This window comes from Cetorhinus maximus, chromosome 15, assembly GCF_964194155.1.
Source record: "Cetorhinus maximus chromosome 15, sCetMax3.hap1.1, whole genome shotgun sequence".
Taxonomy (NCBI): domain Eukaryota; kingdom Metazoa; phylum Chordata; class Chondrichthyes; order Lamniformes; family Cetorhinidae; genus Cetorhinus; species Cetorhinus maximus.
Window position 1 is genome coordinate 3,489,093 of NC_135893.1, and position 18,646 is coordinate 3,507,738.

The window sequence follows — 18,646 nt, forward strand, 5'->3', positions numbered from 1 at the left end:
AGACAAAGAAGAGATAATGGGAGCTTGCCAGAAAGGTACAGCAATAATCATGGGGGATTTTAATCTACATACAGACTGGAAAAATTAGATGGGCAAAGGTAGATGAGGAGTTCATAGAATGTTTTCAGGGTAGTTTCTTACAACAGCACATTCTGGAGCTAGACGGAGAGCAGGCTATACTAGACCTGGTATTGAGCAACGAGATAGGATTATTTGATAACGTCCTAGTGAAGGCACCCCTAGGTAGCAGCGATCATAATGTGATTGAATTTTACATTCATTTTGAGGGTGAAACGAGTGCGCCCAATATTATATGATATTTCAGAATACATAGAATATATACATTCCAAAAAGAAAGAAAAATTCATCCATTTAACCTTCCGTGGTTAACTAAAAGAGTTAGAGACAGTATCAAACTTAAAGAAAAAGCATACAATTACACGAAGATGGGTGGCAGGTCAGAAGATTGTAAAGAATATAAAGAACAGCAAAGAATGACAAAAAGATTAATAAGGAGAGAAAAATTAAGAATATGAGAGAAAGCGAGCTAGTAATATAAAGACAGATAGTAAGAGTTTCTATAGATATTTAAATAAGAAAAAGTGAGTGTAGGTCCTATAGAAAGTGCATCTGGGAAATTGATAATGGAAAGTAGGGAGATGACGGATGAATTAAACAGGTATTTTGCTTCAGTTTTCACTATAGAGGACACAAGTAACATCCCGGAAATAGCTGTAAATCAGGAAATGGAAGGGAGGGAGGAACTTGGGAAAATTACAATCAGGGAAGTGGTATTGAGCAAGTTGCTGGGGCTGTGGGTTGACAAATCCCCAGGTCCAGGTGGACTTCACCCTAAGGTTGTGAAAGAAGTGGCTAGTGAGAGAGTTGATGCACTGGTTTTAATTTTCAAAAATTCCCTAGATTCGAGGAAGGTCCAAATTGATTGGGAAATAGCAAAAAGGGAGGGAGACAGAAAGCAGGAAACTACAGACCAGTTAACTTAATATCTACCATAGGGAAAATGTTAGAAGCTATTATTAAAGATATTATAGCAGCCCACTCAGAAAAATTCAAGGCAATCAGGCAGAGTCAACATGCTTTTGTGAAAGGGAAACCATGTTTAACCAATTTATTGGAGTTCTTTGAAGGTGTCACATGTGCTGTAGATAAAGGGGAACTGGTGGATGTACTGTACTTAGATTTCCAGAAGGCATTTGATAAAGTGTCACATCAAACGTTATTGCGGAAAATAAAATCTCATGGTGTAGGAGGTAACCTTGTGGCATGGATAGAAGATTGGCTAACTAACAGGAAGCAGAGAGTTGGAATAAATGGATCTTTTGCTGGTTGGCAGGATGTGATGAGTGGTTCAAGCCCACATTCCTGCCTACCCGCGATAACCTTTCACCCCCTTGTTCATCAAGAATCTATCTAGCTCTGCCTTAAAAATATTTAAAGACTCTGCTTCCACTGCCTTTTGAAGAGAGTTCCAAAGACTCACAACCCTCAGAGAAAAACATTTCCCCTCATCTCTGTCTTAAATGAGCCACCCCTTATTTTTAAACAGTGACCCCTAGTTATAGATTTTCCCACAAGAGGAAACATCCTCTCCATATCCACCCTGTCAAGATCCCTCAGGATCTTAAAGGCTTCAATTAAGTCACCGCTCACTCTTCTAAATTCCAGTGGATACAAGCCTAACCTGTCCAGCCTTTCCTCATAAGACAACCCACCCATTCCTGGTATTAGACGAGTAAACCTTCTCTGAACTGCTTCCAACGCATTTACATCTTTCTTTAAATAAGGAGACCAGTACTGTACACAATACTCCAGATGTGGTCTCACCAATGCCCTGTACAACTGAAGCCTAACCTCCCTACTCTTGTAATCAATTCCCCTCACAATAAACAATAAAATTCCATCAGCTTTCCTAATTACCCGCTGTACCTGCCTACCAGCCTTTTTGTGATCCATACACTAGGACACCCAGGTCCCTCTGCATCTCAGCGCTCTTGCAATCGCTCACCCATTTAGAGAATATGCTGCTTTTTTTTAATCCTTCCTGACAAAATGAACCATTTCACATTTGCCCACATTGTACTCCAGTTGCCAGATCTTTGTTCACTCACTGAACCGTGTGTGGGGGGACAAGCGGACGACGCTTCTGCTGCTGGTTTTGGGCGGGGTCACGGTCCCTTGCCTCCCCTGCCATCCTCCAGCTCTGCGTGTGCGCGCGCGTACCGGTAGCCGGCGCTGCGTGCGCCGTGCGTGCCGGTAGCCGGGGGCTGCCTGCGCTGCGCTGTGCGTGCGTGCGTGCGTGCGCGCGCACGCCGGCTGGCTGCGGGTCCCCGTCGACGGGGCGCGGTGGCGAGCGCGCGGGGTTTCCCGGGCGGCCGGTGCAGGGGTGGTAAGCTGGGCCGCGCCCATCCGGGTGAGTCTGTCTCCATCTAATGGCCGCGGGCTGGCGCGCTCGGAGCGGCTGAGAGGGGAAAGCGGGGCCGAGGAAAGAAGAGGAGGAGGTGGAGAGAGAGAGAGAGAAAAGAAATAACCCCCCCCCCCCCTCACCGCTTCCACACACACACACACACAAATACTCAGCTGGAGTCACCATCGCCGAGAGTGAAGAGAGAGAAAAAGAAAACCAGAGGGAGAGAGGAAGACAATTTTTTTTTAAAAGGAACGATTACAAACGGTCGGGCCTGAAGTCGGAGTGAGAGCCGGGGGAGGGGGGAAGAAGAAGCCGCCGCCGCCGCCGCCTCCGGAGCCGAAGCCGCGGAGCCCGGGCTGAGGTCGATGCTACTGAGAGGGGCCGAGGAGTTGTAGGTGAGGCCGGGCGGGGTGAGGGTGAGGGGGGGTGTGTGTGAGGGGGGGTGGGAGTTATTTACCCCCATGGCCCAGGATGCCTGTTTGAGGGGGAGGGGAGGGGGTTGGGTTTTTGGGGAGGGGGGGAGGTTGCCCCTCTCCTCCCGCCTTTCACTCGGTCCATATTCAGTCGCCGGGTTTAGAGTGGGGCTGGAATTGTTGTAATTCCTGTTTGTGGGAGGGGGGGGGGGGGGGGGGAAGGGGGTAGGTTCTCTTCCCCCCCCCCCCCCCCCCCCCGGTTAATGAATGAGTTCCTCAATCTGGGCCCGGACTCCAAACATGGCGATGGCAGCTCCTTTTTATTCTCTCTCTCTCTCTCTTTCTTTCTTACAAGAAATAAACGAGGGGAGGGGGGGAAATCCCAGAGTTTGGCTAAGATACTTCGACGGGTTTGAGTTTTCCACTCCCTTTCCTGCCCGTGAAACGGCCAAATGTGCAGTTTCCAGTCTTTTTTTTTTGGCAAAGCCTCTCTTTCTCTCTCTCTCCCCCCCCCTCCTCCACATTCAGGGATTGTGCTGGGGGCTCCTCCTCATTTCTTACAGGGCTGGGTTTTCAGGCTCTGAAATTCGCCCGTTGCTGAAGATTCGCTTTAATACAATTAATGCTGCGACGGATTTTTGACTTTTAACGATAAAGTCATTCCTCTTCTTTCCCCCCCCCCCTCCCTGTTATCGGCAAGAAAAACATATAATTACTAATCAACTACAGTGCCATATTAAACCTATTTGGTAATCTTTTTGTTTGCAGTAATCTTTCTCCATCTGTATTTTTTTTAATGAAAGAGGGACTCGGGCTTTGGTCTGTGTATACCCCTTTTCCCTTGAGGTTTTTTTTTAACCTTAATTGTTCGGCAATCGTTTTTTTTTTACATGCACAGGATTTAAAATGAGATTCTTTAACATCGAAGTGCCACACGATAATTAAATGTGTACATCGAAGGGCTTCACCCCCCAAGTACAGCGAATTTAAGATGATTAATGGGAAATTGAGTAGGTGGGGTCATGCTGTTTTTGAATGGCTGAAATTGTATTTTTCTATTTACTAGCAGCCTTTTATATATGATGCCTGTTAAGGAAGGAATAATTTTAGAAATTGATGTTAAGAATCCCTATGTATAGTTCAAGTCCAAGTAATGAAGGGAAGCTGTACTGCTGGACAGTTAATCTTCACAAAGCCCATCCAATGCATGCACTTTTTGTCTTCCTTTTGTTAATCCATGGTAAAATTGTAGAAGAAAGAATGCCTTGATAGAGTCACTGTAACTAATTTTGGACCACTATATTCCAGTATATATACATCACACATGATTACAAATATCCATCTACCATTTGGAAGAGAAATTCTGGCCTTGAAGTTGGCTGTTTTTCTTCATTCCCCTTTAGATTCACCAGTCTGCTCGCTCTTGATTAAAAGGGCAGCTAAGTGATCTCTGGTGTCTTCCTGTGTATATTACCTCATATACAAGGTAAATGTGTCTTGTATATGCACAGAGGTGGTCAGAGGCCAAGGAGATTTATTTCCCACTCACTTTGTTTGGAGTGCCTCTGATTGAATGGGTGATATTGCTAACTCATCCTGAGATGTATGTGCAAGCACATATTCCATTTTTGGTACTGCAGATAATTTTGTTAATATTGGAGCACTGTAATTTTAAAGGCTAGCAGGGCATTGACTGAACCATTGAACATTGGGCAAGGTTCCTGACATTTAAAACTCATTCTATGGAGAAGTTTCTAAAAAAAATCTCTCGACCTACTGTTTAGTAAATCAAGTATTACAGCTGATGTGTTTCAGACTGCATGCCGTATTTAATAAATCACCTGTCATGGATCTAATCTTTCTTCTGCAAGAAAATCTGTGTTCTCTTCAATTAGTAATTCACCTGTATAACTTAGATGATTGAAAAGTTTAGGTAAGCTTTGGGTAACTTAAGCTCTGGAATGAGTAGACTTAGTAGTTGGAATTTATAGTACACAGAATTACAGTAATCAAGTTTTGATGTACCAAGACTTAGCACAAACTACTCTTACTACAGTGCAGATTTGCCAAAAATGGAATGGAAACTATTCAACCCCCCCCATCTTGGCCAAGATTTTGTGCAATATAGGGATAGTTTTCTGGAAGTTCATATTTTTATAAACATTTAAATCAAGTTTTGAATATTTAACTTCTGTATTCGATATACTGCTATAGTTTACTTCCTGCAACTGCTTTTTTACATATTGTTGAAGTATCCTCTTAAGATTGCTGACAGTTAATTTTGGTAGCTGTGTACAATGTCCATCTTTGTACATATGATACTTCCATATTTGTTTTCATTGCTCAGGAAGTGTGGTTTAGATTACTTTACATGCATTCTGCAAAACTTTAGCTTTGCCTTAACATTGTTTTATCTAGGTTTTAATAATTGTTACATTGTATTCAGATCAAGTACATTTTCCTTTCTGTGAAAATTGTGGTTCCCTTAACAGCCTTCTAATATCTCATCATATTCACTATTTACCATGTATGAGTGAAATGGTGAGTACTGGGTTATTCAGCTACATGTGGCATCACACATCAGTCAGAGATGATTTCTCCTGGCCCCACTTAAGATTGTGGGCATTGATTTAATTTTCTCCTTGCTACAGTAAGTTACTTATTTTTAACTTAAATAATGGATGACTTGGAGTTTTGCTGAAGAATATGAAGTGTTTGGGGTTCTGATGGTTCCCAGGAGTATTCAACTATTTAATAAGCAGCTTCAGGGCTATGGAAAAAGAGTTGGGGATGTTTTTCCGATCTCACCCTTTCAGGCGTAAACCTTGCTTGGAGTGGCCGGCCTTCTTGGGCAGCAGCACAGCCTGTATGTTGGGCAGGACCCCACCCTGGGCTATGGTGACCCCTCCCAGCAGCTTATTGAGCTTCTCATCATTGCGGATGGCGAGCTGCAGGCGGCAGGGAGTGATGCGGGTCGCCTTGTTATCCCGGGCCGCGTTGCTGGCCAGCTCGAGGATCTCGGCTGTCAGGTACTCAAGGACGGCGGCCAGGTAGATGGGGGCTCCGGCCCTGACACGCTCGGCATAGTGACCCTTGCGCAGCGGCCGATGGGGAACTGGAGACAGGCTCTGGAGGAGCGAGTCTTGGCCTTGGCACGCCCCTTGCCTCCGGTTTTACCGCGACCAGACATTGTTGTTGCTCCTGCTGAAAGCCTTCACCAATGTTGGGGAGCAGGACTAACTGCACTGCTCTTTGAAAGAGAGACTAAATGACCGTCTGCACTGAACTGTTCTGATTCTGATCCCTGAGAATGTGTTGTAATCTCAAACCTGCATTTGACATTTTTTTTCCTTTTTATATTAACTTCTTTGTGTAAGTGTGTTTTGATGTTTGGTTTTTTTTCCATTAATGCTCATGTTTTCAATATAATTCCCAATTCGTAACCAGGAGGCTGACAAGGTGGCCTATTTTTGAGGCCTTTCCCAGAGCTGCTGATTAAATAACCATTAGGATGTGTTCTGGAGTGCTTTCAGAGTGTGTATTATTATCATTATCGTGGGAACAGCAATGGGCATTTCAGCCCTGCGAGCGATTCCACCATTCAGTTGGACCAAGGTGAATCTATTCAGTATTTCAACTCCATTTACCCACCTCTGATCCATGTCCCTCAATATGATTTCCTGATGACTGTTAATTTAACTCAAAGTTCAACTAACCCGGCGGCCACCACATTTTGGGAGAGAATTCCAGATTCCCACTACTTTGTTTAAAACAACTTCCTGTTTCCACTCAATGGTCTACAATCTCAATTATCATTCTGGTGAATTTGCACTTACTTTCTGTAGGGTCGTTGCAGCATTATCTTTCTGAGACGCTTTGCCCAAAACTGAACACCATGCTCCAGATGCGGCCTGATCAAGGCTCCTTTCAACTGAAGGATTCCTTCCTCTCTTTTTGTATTGCAGCCCCCTTGAGGTAAAAGCCAACAGCCCATTGGAATCTTTGATCAGAATTTGTATACGTTGGTGATTTGTATAAATTGTTTTTAGATTTGTGTACATTAACATCTCAATCTCATTCCTCCTCCAAAGTTTCCTAGTCTCACGCCATTAAGAATAAACTGCTATTTGAGACCCTGCTGTTCCTTTGCACACTAATTTGAAGCACCAACAAATGTTAAATTATAACCTCCTTATTACTTGCAATACAACTAGCTGGTATGGGGCAGTACTCAAGACATTTACCTTGAAATGTTATGCAGCAATTTCCTCAGTGAAGATGTTCATTGTATGTAAAAAAAACCCCAGTAAACAGTATGAAACCTATTGAAGTAAAGAAATGTGGAACAGGGGCAACTGTCATGCCAGTTGTGTATAAGTCATCTGTTCCTCCACTTTCACATTTAAATCAAAAGAATCATACAACAGCTGCAGTGCCTCCTCATGTAAGAAATTTCCATACTGACTTGGAAGATATTTAAGTTCTAGCATTATTGTGACCACGTTTTTTGGAATTATTTTTAATTAGCTGCAGTATGATTCCTTAAACCTTATGGTGTGGACTGCTCTTACATTGCATTGCAATTTTGTAATTGTGCAAAACACAAACAGTGTAGGAATGGGCAGACACATTGAGTGAGTGCACTGTGAGGCGATACACTTGTAAGGGATAAAAGAATGCAAGCTAATATAATTTTAAAGGCAGTGCAAGAACAGAGACACTGGGGATGTTTGTGCACAAACTTTTTGAATGTGGCGGAACAGGTCAGCAAAGCATATAATAAAGCGTGTGGATCCTGAGCTTTATAAATGGAGGCTTAGCGTACAAATGCCAGGAAGTTAAGCTGAACTTTCATAAAATACTATCTTGACTCCAGCTATAGTATTGTGTATAATTCTGGACACTGCGGTTTGGGGCACATTACTACATTGTTCTTGGGTTAAGGGGTTGCAGGTATATGTATAAGCAGAAGAGACATGGCTTGTTCTTGAAGCTGAGAAGGCTGAGAGAAAATTTGATAGAGCCGGTTAAAATTCTGAAATGTTTAGTGCATAAAGGGAAACTGTTTACAGTGGCTGAAGGGTCAGTAAGAGGACACAGATCTAAGGTGATCAGCAAAGAGCAAGAGGCGACATGAAAAATGTTTTTTATGTAGCTGGTGGTAGGGATTTGGAATGCATTGCTTGATAGGATGGTGCTCATAGATTCAATTGTAGCCTTCAAAAGGAAGTTGGACAAATACTTGGAGGAAAAAATTGCAGTGATATGGGGAAAGAGTCAGGTGGTGGAATGAACTGGGTTGCTCTTTGAAAGAGCCACTATAATTATTGGGTTGAATTGCCTCCTTATGTACTGTACTGTTCTATGATTGTAATCAATAAAGTGGTAATCCTGTGGTAGACTGTAACGGCATGCCTCATTCACACTGGAGTGAGGTAAAGCGGGGCTCCAGCTTCACATTGGGCAGCCTTGAATGGAAGTGTGTGATAGGATACTGGATTAAGCGTGTCCTTGTAACTGGTATAGCAGCATTGAACCTTAGTTGCAGTATTAGTAAATTTGAGTAAACTGGTGTCTGCCCCCCAAAGTACTATTGTATTACAGGATTAATGTTCAGAGGATTAAACTAATAATCCAGAGAATGTAAATTTAAATCGTACCATGGGAGTTTGAAAAATTTGAAGTCAATTTAAAATATATATATATATAATTTGAGAGCAGGGGGTGAAGGCTTAAAACTGACCATGAAGTTATCAGATTGTTATACAAATCCAACTGCTTCACTAACTTCCTTTAGGGAAGGGAATCTGTCATCTTTACCTGATCTAGCCTTTTTGTGGCTCCAAATCACATATCGTGATTGGTTCTTCACTGCTCAGTGAAGTGTAAAGCTAATTTAGTATCAAGCCTGAGGAAGGCTCGGGATGGACAAATAACTGCCAGCTTTGCCAGTGATACCCACATCCTGAAAATGAATTTTAAGAGTGCATGTATTTTGGAGTAAAAATGAAACTTCTGGATTCTGTATAATGTATGCTTATAGACTAGAGTGATTTTTGACTTAAAAGTAAGTTCAGAATAATTTACCTCGCAAAAATTGAATGTCGGAAATTATATCCAGTTGACACATAGTTAAACCCCAAAACATTTGAAAAAGTATTTATAATGACACTATTTTGCAAACCGTAATGTTATTTCCCACTCGTACATAACTGACCCTCCTCACTAACATAATGGGGTTATCCTTGGACAGCCATACAGACCTGGTGGGTCTTGGGTTCAAATCATATTCTATACTGAGTTAGCAGTATGAGTGCTGTAATTGCGTTTAGCAGCCCTGTGAAGGGAGAAGAAAAATGGTCATCGTTACTGTTACTGATCAAAATCCATTCAGCACTCCAAGAAACATTGTACAAATGTCAGGTGAAGACAGGATTGGACTCTGCTGTGATGTAAATACCACCTAGATTAGGAGTGAATAAGAAAGTATTTGAGGATGAACATGCTTTCTGGACTACTGCAACCCAAATTTATAACTTTTTTTTAGGATTTACTAAGCACTAGAGTGTAATTCCATCTGAATTGAATGATATTTGCAGGTCCATTGTGGACTGTATCCAAATATAAACTTTTAACATTCTTTGTGATCTTTACATCAGATCATTATTTGTCCACATATATTTCTTCCCAGTATTGAATGGACAAAAGTTATTTCTGCCTCATGATAAAAATTTGAAATGGGGCATGTGTTCTTGAAGGGTGCACATCTGATAAGGATCAAGATCTTGCATACATACTTGGGGAATTTAATTGAAATGATTCAACAGTAGAAATTTTTGTGGCTTCAGGATTGTTGTGCCCTTGTACTTAATTCCTTTTCCAGTCCATCTTTGCATTTAAAAAAGCTCCATTTAAAGAAATCTGTCCTGTACTTGATCTCGGTTGTGAAGCAGCAGCACAAAGCCATTTTGGTTTCCGCTATGCTGATGGGTTGTTAGTTCTGTATACCATATGTTGCCTGCTAAATATTTAGTAAAATATGGACCTAATTCTGTGTTAGGCAGACGCTAGCTTTTAATCCTGATTACATGAAATCACTCGCAAAGAATGATTTTAAACTGATCCTGTTTTCAAAATCACCATTACAGTTAATCATGCTGACATGCAAGGCTGTGATCCTACTTTAAGTCTCCATTTCCTTTGAAAGTGTTTTAGTTTTAAGCTGATTATTATGGAATAATTTGTTGTATGTACAGATGTCCTTGTTTTTCTCTGGGCCTCTTGTGCCAGGGGAGATATTTTTCCGCCAGAATCAGGGAGGTGGTTAGCTCAGCTTGTTAGTGCATTGCTTCCATTGGGACCAGGAAAGCTATTGTCAGTGCTTCTCCCCACAGGCAGGAAATGGATGGCTGTTCCAGGCGAACTGTCTGTGTGCCATTATTTAAAGCTATTTAAAACCATTTATGTGGTGGAGCACTAATGTAGTGATGGGATTTTATTGTGCAGTTGCCCAATTTACATACAAGGAGATGATGCAAACTGAAGCAAATTATGAATACAAATGTTAGGTATTATGACAGTTAAGGTTTTAAAAGACACAAGGATTAGTAATTTCAGGTATCATTTCTGATATAGTATACAATGACAGTCAACAGTATTAATGTCTGGTTCACGTTCTTTGCAAATTAATTTTTAATTTGCATTGACACAACAAATTTGAATATTAATTTCACTGTACCTTTAAAAAAAAACTCTGGTTTGTCAGAATAAAATGTGGTTTGAATGAAATGACTAATAAGAAAGATAAATGACCAAAAGAGGCTGGGAGAGGAAGGGAAATGGAGAAAATTCTTCCTTCAGCCAATAATGAGGCAGTAGTAAAAAGGTTGTTGGCCTCTTTAATGCAGTGCAAAACTATGAGCTCCAGAGCTGATTTTGATTTCTTTCCCTTTTGATGTATGCCCTTGACTAGTTCTTTGGGAGTACTAATGTGAGTGTTAAGATGCATTTTAGCAGCAATTCATGAGACACATTGACCATAAGCTAAACAGCTCTATTTTTTTGTGTGTTACCTGATTCTGCACAAGTGAATTTGCATTTCAGGAATAACCATTTCCAAGTGAATAGTGCAATACTTATGGAAATAATCTTTTGATAGGGGAAACCGGTCAGCATTTCTGGTGGAAGTATTTACAATTTTTGTCAGTTATTTTGCTAAATTAATATTTATGCACTTTTCATAGAATTATGAGATTAAATAACTTCTGATGTCCACATGTTCAGTTTAACCAGTTACTGCTGCTTAATTAGGAGCAAGAGCTGTCATCACTTTTTCTCTCATCTTGAAATTCTGGAGCCAATTATAATATCCCTAAGGTGTTTTTATTTTTGAGATGTGGACAACACTGTGATGGAAAATATTTATTGCCCATCTGTAGTTGCTCTGAGAGCATGCAATCAACAACATAATATGGGACAGGAGTCACATGTAGGCCAGACCAGGGAGGGGTGGCAGGTTCCTTTCCCAGAAGGATATTAGTGAACAATCTGACAACTTCCACAGTGTTGCTACCATTTCCAGATTTATTGAATTCAATTTCACTGTTTACCAAAGTGAGATTTGAACCTCTGGCTTGCTAGTCCCAGCACTATAACCCCTTGGCTGCCATTCCCATTTTAAATAATGCTGCTCCACATTGCATGATTGAGTTTTAATATGATTGCCTTGCTTAACACAGGATTAATACTGATCAAGGAATATTTCTATGTAGTGAGAGTTAATGGTGTCTTTTCACTTCTTTTGAATCAAGAAAAGCAGAAATCTGGTTGTGCGCTAAAATTTCAAATCCAATTTTAAGGCCTAAACTGACTCTGAAGCAAACTGGACTGTGACTCCCTCTTCCAGACTCTCAGTTCACTTTGGTGTCAAGTCAGATGCTAACTAAATTCATACTGAATTTAGGCCACAGCTGCATTATTGGTGTGGAACAGAATGGCTTTACACCAAGGCTGCAATTGTAAATGCATCAGTAAATGTCTTCAGCTGATGATGATAATTCTGAATGTTGGAAAGTGGCTGGAGTGGTTTGATCTTACAGGTAATATGGTACAGTAAACCAGTGGTTTTCAGCTTTTTTGTGTGCGATTCTTTGAAAATATTTACACACTACAAGAAATGGGCTACATATATCAACACATTTGGGGATCTTCTGTTCTGACTTATGAAAGGCTGTCAGCTTCCTAAAACAAGGCTGTGATATTCTTGCTGAAAATGTTATGGTATTGAAATATGCTCTATAAAAAAATAGCTGACGTGGGAAGATAGGAAATAAACATACCAGTGAGAGAGGGAGGTTTGCAAGGCTCATTATCGGGATAAAGTATGGGGGAGCTTTGCACTGCCTTTTTTCTGAAATGATCTGGAAATGTTTGAAACTACATGAAACAAATGCAAATCTTGCATTTCCCTAGTTCTGACACCCTTCAAGTTGATTTGTTCAAAATTTCTCTAGAATCTAAGTTTAAAATCCTGGTTATAATTATTTTTAATCCTGGCTGGCCTCCATAAATTTGAGATCATCCAAAACTCTGCCCATATCCTTCCATGCACCAAAAACAAAAATACCTGGAAAAACTCAGCAGGTCTGACAGCATCTGCGGAGAGGAATACAGTTGATGTTTCGAGTCCGTATGACTCTTCATCAGAACTAAGGAAATAGAGAAATGAGGTGAAATGTAAGTTGGTAGGGGGGGTGGGGGTGTGGGAAAGGTAGAGCCGGATAGGGGGCCAGTGATAGGTGGAGGCAAAGAAGAGATTGCCAAATATGTCATAGACAAAGGGGTGTTGACGGTGGTGATAATATCTAAGGAATGTGCTAATGGGGACATTAAGGGTAGCAAGCAGGACAAGCTAGTGGCAGATGGCCCTTTTGGGGGGTTGGGTGGGGGGAAGGAATCGAAATGGGCTAAAAGGTGGAGATTAAACAATAGATCAAAATAAATTTAAAAATAGGTTGGAAAAGAAAAATATGTTTAAAAAAATTATAAATTATTGGAGAAAGGGGGTGAGGATGGAGAAGAGAGTTCATGATCTGAAATTGTTGAACTCAATATTAAGTTCGCAAGGCTGTAAAGTGCCTAGTCGGAAGATGAGGTGCTGTTCCTCCAGTTTGCATTGAGCTTCACTGGAACAATGCAGCAGGCCAAGCACGGACATGTGGGTATGAGCAGGGTGGTGTGTTGAAATGGCAAGCGACAGGGAGGTCTGGGTCATACTTGCGGACAGACCGAAGGTGTTCCGCAAAGCAGTCACCCAGTCTGCATTTGGTCTCTCCAATGTAGCGGAGACCGCATTGGGAGCAGCGAATGCAGTAGACTAAATTGAGGGAAGTACAAGTGAAGTGCTGCTTCACTTGAAAGGAGTGTTTGGGCCCTTGGACGGTGAGGACGGGGGAAGTAAAGGGGCAGATGTTGGACCTTCTGTGGTTGTGTGGGAAGGTGCCGTGGGAGGGGGTTGAGGTGTAGGGGGTGATGGAGGAGTGGACCAGGGTGTCCCGGGGGGGACGATCCCTGCGGAAAGCCACCGGGGGTGGGGTGAAGGGAAGATTACTTGCACCAAGTTGGTTCACCCATTACTCCATGCCTGCTGACCTACATTGGCTCCTGGCCACCCCTCCATGGCCTTTCCCTCCCTATCTCTGTATTCTCCTCCAGCCTCAAATCTCAGATGCCTGTGCTCACATAATTCTGGCCTCTTAAGCATTCATGATTTTCATCGCTCCACCATTTGTGGTCATGAGAGATTCTGGCCCTGAAACTCAGGTATTCCCTTCCCAAGCATCTCCACCTCTCTTCCTTTAAGACATTCCTTAAAACTGACTTTGGCCATCAGGCTTTTGGCTATCTCCCTTATGTGGCTCAGTGTCTAATTTTGCTTTAAAGTGCTCCTGAAGTGCTTGAGATGTTTTATTGTGTTAAATGCTCTATATAAATATAAAGTGGTGTTGTGGTAAATCGACCAATTGATATCTCAGTTTACTGCTTGGAACCCCGGGACCTGTTTGAAAAGCTCCGCATGTTGCTATCAGCTTTTTTTAGAGAGAAGTTTTAAGTCAAAAAGTAAACTCTGTAGTTGCTGTGGCTATGTTAAAGCTGTCGTTCAGCAGTGGTGGCACAGTGTTGTCTCTTGCCGGCGGCCGTCTTAGAACTTGCCAAACTGATAGCTTGGTTTTTCAAGAACTTCTTTCCTGAAAGTACCCTAGAAATCTAACTGGGCCATTTAATTTGGCATCATACACCAAGATGCAAAATGAACGCAGAAACGTTCTAGTCTTCGGTGACACCCCATCTGAGCACAAACAATTAAAAACAAATTTGAAAGCTGTTATGAGGTATCTTGTTTCTCCTTTTCTCTGCTGAAGGTTGACCCTCCCTAAAGTATAGTTCTATCAGTAACTTGCTGCAACTTCTGGCTAATTTTGCATGTGAACCTAACTAATGAATATTGCTAAGCCATTTTTCTATGATATATCGCAGCAAAAACTGATTCCCTCCTGACCTAATGTTCGTATGCATACTTTCTAATAGGAGTCACTAGAGAGTAATATGAATCCTAGCTATTTTTCCCAAACTACCTTGGGTGGCGATGAAGCCAAATGTAGTATACCAGCTGCTGAGAGCTAACTCAACACAAACTGAGGATCGAATGAAATGTATGATTTGCATCTTGATGGGCAAAAATCAGATTATGCATTTTGAAGTGGTGAGTATGTAGGTAATTTATTTCATATTTAAATAATGGTAGGTTTTTTAATTCATTCATGGGATCTGGGCATCACTGGCTAGGCCAGCATTTATTGCCCATCCCTAATTGCCCTTGAGAAGATGGTGGTGAGCTGCCACCTTGCACTGCTGCTCATTGCATTTCAAAGTGCACTGAAAGCCCCCATGTCAGCTGATTCATGGGATATTTCTCCTGTATATTTATATTTGCCTGCAGCACCTGTTATGTTTGTAGCTTTTCAGTGTTAAGATTTGCTCGAATTTGTCAGCTGGGACCAGTCTACTGGTCAATCATGTAACTAGGCTGTGGACAGGGCTTTAATCTATGAGTTAAGGGGGCGGGGAGGGTCTCAGGTGAAGGGAGATTTAGAAACCCAAAGAGAGGCCAAGGCATAGGAGGAGTATAGTAATATGGGTAAAGACAAGCAGTTTGGAACAGGAAGGGACAGATGTTACAAAAACTGTACACAACAAATAGGTCATTGCAAGGAATAGAAGTAAAAAGAGAAATTAGAAGTTCTTTATCTGAATGCACAAAGCATCTGCAATAAGATTGATGAACTAACACACAGCTAGAGGTAAATGATTTAGATTTAATTGCCATTGCAGGGACATGATTACAAGGTGATCAGGGTTTGGAAATAAATATTCCAGGATAACAATATTTCAGAGAGACAGACAAAATGGTAAAGGAGGCGGGCTAGCCCTGATAAAGGATGACATAAGGACTTTAGAGAGAAGGGGTCTAGCCTCAGAAGATCATGAAGTAGAATCAGTATGAGTAGAAATTAGAAGCAGCAACAGTCAGAAAACACTGGTAAGGGTAGTTTATAGGTCCTTAACAATAGTTATACCGTTGGACAGACCGTTAAACAAGAAATCACTGGATTTGTAACAAAGGGGCATTGTAATAACTGTGGGAGTCTCTAAGCTTCATATAGGCTAATGAGTTTGTGGAATGTTTTTGTGAGTGATTCTTGGACCAATACATTTTTGAAACAACTAGGGATGAAGCTATCTTAGATCTAGTAGTGTGTAATGAAGCAGGGTTAATTAGTAATGTCATAGTAAAAGATCCTCGGGGAAATAGTGATCATAATACCATTGAACTCCAGGTTAAATTTGAAAGTGACATATTTCAATCACAAACAAGAATCTTAAAGCCAATTACATAGGTATGAGGGAAGAACTGGCTAAGGTAAATAGAGTAAAAGGTATGGCTGTAAATGAACAGTGGGAAACATATAAAGAAACAATTCAAAATGCCCAACAAAAATGTATTCCATGGAAAACCGAAAACTCATCAAGAAAAATCCATCTGTGGCTCATTGAGGAAGTTAGGGATAACTATTAGATTAAAAGAAGAGGTTTACAATATTGCCAAAAACAGTAACAAATCTGAAGATTGGGGGTGTTTAAGAAACCAGCAAAGGGCAACCAAAACGTTGATAAAAAGGAAAAAAAAAATAGAATGAGTAAAGTAGCTAGAAATATAAAAACAGATTATAAGAGCCTTTATAAGTTTATAAAAAGGAAGAGAGTAGCTAAAGTTAACGTTGGCCCATTAGAATCAGTGATAGGAGAAATTATCATGGGGAATGAGGAAATGGCAGAGGCATTGAACAAATATTTGGCGTGTGCCTTCACATCAGAAGGCACAAGTTGCATTCCAGAAATAGGTTGTAAACTAGGGCCTAAAAAGAGTGAGGAAATTGATATCAACAGAGAAGTGGTATTGGAGAAACTTAATGGTCTAAAGTGTGACAGACTCCCAGGGCCTACACCCTAGTGTTCTAAAGGAGTTGGCTGCAGAGACAGTAGATGCACTGGCTGTAATTTTCCAGAATTAATTAGATTTGGGAACAGCCCCATCAGATTGGAAGGCAGCAAATATTACTCCGCTTTTCAAGAAAGGAGGGAGAGAGAAAACAACTACAGGATGGTTAGCCTATGAACAGTTGCTGGAAAAATGCTGGAATCTGTTAAGGAGATGTTAAAATTCCATTTGGAAAAGTGTAGTATGATTAGGACAAGTCAACATGGTTTTACTAAAGGGAAATCCTGCTTAACAACTTTATTGGAGTTTTTTTTAAGGATGTAGCTAGTAAGGTAGATAAAGGGGAACGAGTAGTGTAGTATACCTGGATTTCCAAAAGGCTTTTGATTAAGGTGCCACACACAAGGTTAATGGGCAAGAGCTCAGTTGTTTGGACAGCTGGTTTGTGATGCAGAGTGATGCTAACAGCGTGGGTTCAATTCCTGTACCGGCTGAGATCACCCATGTAGACCCTGCCTTCTCAACCCCTCCCCTCGCCTGAGGTCTGGTGACCTTCAGATTAAACTCTCCACCAGTTGTGTGTCTAATGAGAAAGCAGCCTATGGTCCTCTGGGACTATGGCGACTTTTACTAATGGGCAAGATAGGTGTGTATGGAGTTGGAGGTAATATGTTATCTTGGATAGAGGATTGGTTAACAGGAAGCAGAGATTGGGCATAAATGGGACTTTTTCAAGCTGGCAGGTAGGGAATACTGGAGTACCACAAGGGTCAGTGCTGTGGCCTCAGCTATTTACAATCTATGTTAATGACTAAGATGAAGAGATAGAGAATAATGTAAGTTTGCTGATGACGGAAAGGTAAGCTATGGGAAGGATGCAGAGGATGCAAAGAGATATAGACAAGTTGAGGGAATGGGCAACAAGGTGGCAGATGGAGTATAACGTAGGGAAGTGTGATGTTATTCACTTTGGTCGGAAGAATAGAAGAGCTGAATATTTTTTAAAAGGTGAGAAGTTGTAAGTGTTGATGTTCAAAGAGACTTTGTGCTCGTACAAGGAACACAAAAAGTTAACATACAGGTACAGCAAGCAATTAGGAAGGCAGATGGCATGTTGGCCTTAATTGCAAGGGGACTGGAGTATAGGAATAAAGAAATCTTGCTCGAGTTGTGCAGGGTTTTGGTGAGACCACACCCAGAGTACTGTGCACAGTTTTGCTGTCCACATTTAAGAAAGGATATACTTACATTTGAGCTAGTACAGTGAAGGTTCACTAAATTGGTCGTTGGAAACGAGGGGGTTGTCCTATGATCGGCTGAGCAAATTGGGTATATTTTCTCTGGAATTTAGGAGAGGTGATTTCATTCAAATGTACAAGATTCTGAAGATGATTCCTGCTGTTAGGGGAATCTAAGACATGGTCACAGTCTCAGGTTAAGGGGCTGATCATTTAGGACTGAGATGAGGGGAAATTACTTCACTCAAAGGGTTGTGAATCTTTGGAATTCTCTGCCCTGGCGGTTTGTGGATGCTCCATCATTTAATGCATTTAAGGCTGAGATAGACAGATTTTTGGTGTCTCAAGGAGTCAAAGGGCATGGGGAACAGGCAGAGAAGTGGAGTTGAAGCCCAAGGTCAGCCATGATCATATTAAATAGCAGAGCAGGTTTGACAGGCCATATGGTCTACTCCTCCTATTTCTTGTGTTCCTGTTGCACAATAATGTCTTGCCTTATCTCAAGAAAATCCTGAAGCATCGATGTTTATTCGGAGATGAAGAAACATTACCTGTACATGTAGGCATATCTCTAGTTTTAAAATCAAACCAAATGGACCATTCTTCAATTGAGAAACCTCCTTAAATCCAAAAATAGGAACTGTTAACACTAATTGTTTTCTCCAAAATCAGACTTCTTCAAGCTCTTCAAATACTCCCTGCCAAATGCCTACTCTCTTGCTGAAGTGGTTTCTTTGCTTCTCCTCCCCTTGATCCAGCTCCCACCTTGTTGCCCTCATCATCTAACTCTGCTTGATGTGAAGATTGCACTTTGTCTTCTAGTGTACAGTGCCATAGGAGTTCAGCTAGTGGTTTTTGAAAATGTGTTAATACATTGTTGATTGTTCCTACTGTTGAAGTTGTTTTCTTTTCATTGTCTTGCTAACGGCAGTATTTAACTCAGAATCCTGAAGACTGGCATCACTTAGCTGCCACTGTTTACTGTGCTAAATCCCTATCCCAATGGTTG

The 18,646-nt window shown here is 41.4% G+C and overlaps 1 protein-coding gene across 2 annotated transcripts in view; it reads left to right on the forward strand.

The window, feature by feature from the left end:
• The first annotated feature begins 2,406 nt into the window (after nucleotides 1–2,406).
• Nucleotides 2,407–18,646, forward strand: part of LOC144690336 (guanine nucleotide-binding protein G(I)/G(S)/G(T) subunit beta-1) — a 76,853-nt gene continuing 60,613 nt past the window's right edge. The window contains exon 1 of one of the 2 annotated variants that reach the window (XM_078557696.1): nucleotides 2,407–2,431. The gene's annotated coding sequence lies outside the window, so the exon portion shown is untranslated. Of the gene's footprint in view, nucleotides 2,824–18,646 lie in introns of both variants that reach the window. The other variant, XM_078557693.1, reaches the window with a different exon arrangement.